The 4,335-nt window shown below is 42.3% G+C and overlaps 1 long non-coding RNA gene across 2 annotated transcripts in view; it reads right to left on the bottom strand.

Moving 5' to 3' along the window:
* Positions 1-1,633: 1,633 nt before the first annotated feature.
* Positions 1,634-4,335, bottom strand: part of LOC112551141 — a 3,867-nt gene continuing 1,165 nt past the window's right edge. The window contains exons 2-3 of one of the 2 annotated variants that reach the window (XR_003095319.1): positions 3,995-4,093; positions 1,634-3,013 (exon numbers count right to left, since the gene is read on the bottom strand). This is a non-coding gene — a long non-coding RNA (uncharacterized LOC112551141). The remainder of the gene's footprint in view (positions 3,014-3,994; positions 4,094-4,335) is intronic. The other variant, XR_003095320.1, reaches the window with a different exon arrangement.

The raw sequence follows: 4,335 nt of genomic DNA, 5'->3' as shown, positions 1-4,335 counted from the left end.
GGGGCTGGGGGAGCGGGCAGGGGTTGGGGGGCTGGCAGGGGTCCCACCATGTTCCCCTCCCCACTGCCCCTAGTACTTACCAACTCAGAGTCAGCTGCAGCTCCCTGCTGCAGCCACCAGGGACTGTCTGAATCATAAAAGTTCTCTGAATCTTTGCTGAAGATTCGGAGAGCTTTGAATCGATTCGGACCTTTTAATTGGTCCCCTGATTCGACTCGTATTCAGAGATTCGGCCACCAAATCGGGCCAAGTCCCCTCCGAATTGAATCACCACCCAAAGCTTTACACAGCCCTAGTGCCTACTATGTTCAAATTCTGTTGGTGGGTTTTAGAAGATTGGCTGCCCTGAAACCTGATGACCAAAAGTATTTTTTTAATCTGCCTTAAGCCCAATGACCTTTGGTCTTTCTTTTCTAGTGTGACCATTCTGCCAGCTTTTCTCCATTTAATTCTGGTTTACGGTGCTCTACTCTACTTGAGACTATCCTTCAAGGCCACTTGGAACTTTAACAGGTGCAGAATATGGTAGCACAGAATTCATGTTGCTGATAGACTCCATTTTACATTTTTTTCTCTGTAAGCTACACTGGCTCCCTCTTTGTTTTGAAAGCAAAAAGATGTTGGTTTTAGCCCATAATATTCTTAAGTGTTCCAGATTTCCCTCTGTGCACCAATATGGTAGCTCAAGAATTCAGTGAAGATGCTCCTGAAAGTTTTAAATCTAAACTTGGTGGCACTTTAGTACAGGGTTTTAAGTTGTCTTGAAAATTTGGAGGAGTGGGAGGAGGAGGACAGCCTCTTTGGTAAAACCCTGGACTAACACTTGGGAAATCTGAGCTAATTTCCCAGTTCTACCATGGACTTCCTATGTAAGTGATCTGACCATTATAATTCCCTGGACCTCAAGATAGTGTTCATCTATAAACACTCTGGAGCGGAAATGATACAATATTATAGCACCTAACATGGTTAAGTTCTGATCTGGTTAGGGACCTCTGATCACCATTGTAATACAGATAATAAACCATCCCTCATCTGGACCAACAGAGCCTGGATCTACTCTGCTCTGACCTTCAGGGCTCTGTACAAGGCCCATCTGTTTGCTTGTGTCTTTGCCTGAGGGGAGCTGACTAGAAGAGCATCTCTCTCATTGAAGCATTAGTTCTGCTGGTATGAGATTGTCTAATTGCTGGCTCTTGCCATCAAACTGATGAGGTGTTTAAGTTGTGAATCTGCCCTAAAGCACTAAGATGAGTATATGATTTTACAAATATTCCCCCTTCCCTTAAAATGCTTAGGCACCCAGTGCAGTGTAAACATATTCCGTTTCAAAAGGGTACAGTACTAGCTCAGGTTTGGAAAAGCCATTCATCTTCATGAGCTACAAGATCATATCTTAAAATACCTCTAAAGAGCAAAGACCAGTGCCCTAGCTATAGTTCAGCTGCTCTCCTGCATGTGCTGTTTGTATACAATAGTAATGATAAAAACAGGCTGCCACTCAAAATGCTGATCAACATAAAACCATTTGAAATTAAAGGCTGAGGTTTGTGGAGTGTTGCAATAAATGTTTATGGCAACCCTCTATGTATCATCATCTGTTGATTTCGACGCTATGGAAATATGCAGTCAAAATAATAGGATTTATCAGAGGTTGTTATGAACGGTCCTTGACGGATGACTCTGGAAGCTAAACAATATGCAGTCTATAGTACAAGGCCATTTAAAAAAAAAAAAAAGTAATTTGCTGCCATTATTAACTATAATAGCAAAATTTGAGTCAATATAACCCTTCTAAGATAAAATTGCAGCCTAACAAGAAGTACAATTCAGGGATGATGCATTATAAAATCCTCTAGGATCAAAAAATATTGCTGACACCAAATGCAAAGTGTGTAATTTGCTGAAAAGTTGACATCATTTATGGTTTGTCTTGATGTATTTTTCATTTGTTTGATCTTCTCTAAATTTTTATCTCTGGTCTTCACACAGAAAAGCAAATCTAGGAACTTCTCAGGCTGTTTTGCTGCAGTGAGGTAACTAAACTTCATTAATAATGATAATGATCTTATGCTTATAAACCTAGAAGCATTTATAAATCATTTAATCCACCACTGAAGTGTATACATCTTTGTGGGGGGAGAATAAAATACAGCTAGCAGTATTGTGCTAGCAGTAAACTGCAACCCCACAAAAAGGTTTAGGATAGAAAACAAGAATCTTATTATAGCCAAGTGAAATGGCAACTTAATTGTCTATTGTCTCATTGGAAACATAGGTAATACTCTTTCACTAATTGGATGGGCAGATGAGACTTTCTTGGAGGGCAATATTATGACACAGCAGCAGGAAACAGGATCAGAGGGTGGATTTTTGTACGTTGATTTGAAAATTCAAGATATATCCAGCACCTCTCTCTGAAATGATCCCTGTCAAATATTCCTTTGCAGAAGTCTTTGAATGATGTGCATACAAAATGTTGGTTGGTTCCTTAGATTAGTTAGCAGTAAAACTGGAGGGAGGCTGCAAAATACTCTGTTCTTTTCAGATTTTTAAAAACAAATTAGCTGTGGCTGTGTTTGCACCCTTTACCTTCCTTTCATTCAGGCTGCATACAGCTTCGTTTTACATTCCTTACACACGAAAAATTCAGTGAACTCAATGGGAGTTCTAACTGCACAAAAGTCTTAAAAGATGCTTAATGTTGTAATGAACTGGCTAATGTTTTCCCTCTGGATGGGATCAGTTGTGCTGAAGTTCAGAAGCACTGTCTTGCTAATAGTTAATGAGAAACTATCCTTTGGCCCAAATGATAAGGGACTGCATTGCAGTAACTGAAGTCCTGTCCCAACTTGTCATGAAATTTTCCACTGGCTGTGGCATGCATCAGAGCATCAATCTGTGAAGTATCGGGTGCTTCAAGTATTGTGCTGTCATAGAACATTTCATCCACTGGTCCTGTCTTTGTCTTCGACTCTTTGTCTTCCTTCCCTAATATTCTGAACAATCTACTCTGGAAGAAGAGAGGAATTGCTGTAAAGAGGGAGTCCTATGTTTCTTACGCTGCTTGTTTAAAAGGTTGCGGAGGGACCTGCTTTTGTTTTTGGTAACACAAAGCTGGAATGATTTAGGCTGTACGAATTGGGAGGCAGATAAGGGAAATGGTCCTGGTTTTCCCACCAGGTAGGGTGTCCTAAGGAAGAATTTTAACTTGTGCTTTCTAATCTTTTTTAATTTGAGAAGTTAACAGCAGAACTTCTAATATTGCTCCTCTGCAAAGTCTGTGTCTCGCTTCCTTCTGCTTACCTTTCTGGTCCTGAAATCAGCAAATGTCAAAGGCTAGCAGCCCTTTGCAGAAGGGTGGTGTATATAGTTGCCTCCAGTACCTCCTACAGACCCCATGGCACTCAGTAGAATGCCACAAACTGAAGAGAAATGGGAAGCTTGGAAATAAGAATTGGAGGTATAATATGCAGTGGTGGCTCGGGATCAGGATGTACTGGCAGGGATTTATAACCTGTGTTTGGTTAGCAAGTCACTGTAGTTGTAGGTTAGGAACAGGTTAGTTGTAGTTGTAGGTTAGGAACAGGAAAGGAGACTCTCTAGACAAGGCCTACAGTGGTACAGTGGGCCCTCAGCACCCATAATGCTTTGGGTTTGTCCCTATTACTGTTCTACCCTACATCCATGCCAAAGGCACTTCAGTTGTGTAGTACTGGTTTAGAGCAGGAGAGGGACAGGTTTTTATGGCATTTTCATGAGGTAGGGATTCAGCAACATTTTTGTGGCAGGGGACTTTGCCCAGGTGGTGGGGAGAAGCTGCAACAGCTTTGCCTGAGCTCCATTAAAGAGCCCCTCTCCTGCAAAATGTTGCTGATCCCTGGCCTCCCAAGCATAACTAGGGGGGAAGGGAATGGGTACCAGTCCTGGGTGCAAACTTAGAGGAGGCACCAGAATGATACCCCCTCCATTCTTTGCAGCAGCCCCACAGTACCTTATCATAGGAACTGGTGGAGGGAACATCTGGGGCAGGTCAGACCACTCTTCTTCCTGGCCCCACTTCTACCCACGCTCTCCAGCATTCGGCAGCACTCTGCATACAGGGGAGTTTTGCCCAGGCACAAAACTTATTAGTTACTAGGGCTGTGCGAAGCTTCAATGGTGATTTGATTCGAAGGAGATTCAGCCCGATTCAGTGGCCGAATCTCATGATTTTGAATCGAATCAGGGGACCAATTTAAAGGTCCAAATTGATTCAAAGATCTCCGAATCTTTGGCAAAGATTCGAAGAGCTTTGATGAGTCAGGCAGTTCCTGGTGGCTGCAGCAGGGAGTT

Source organism: Alligator sinensis, unplaced genomic scaffold (assembly GCF_000455745.1).
Source record: "Alligator sinensis unplaced genomic scaffold, ASM45574v1 scaffold610_1, whole genome shotgun sequence".
In the NCBI taxonomy this organism is placed as follows: Eukaryota; Metazoa; Chordata; order Crocodylia; family Alligatoridae; genus Alligator; species Alligator sinensis.
The sequence above is the reverse complement of the archived record's forward strand: the minus strand, read 5'-3'. Positions and strand labels throughout refer to the sequence as shown.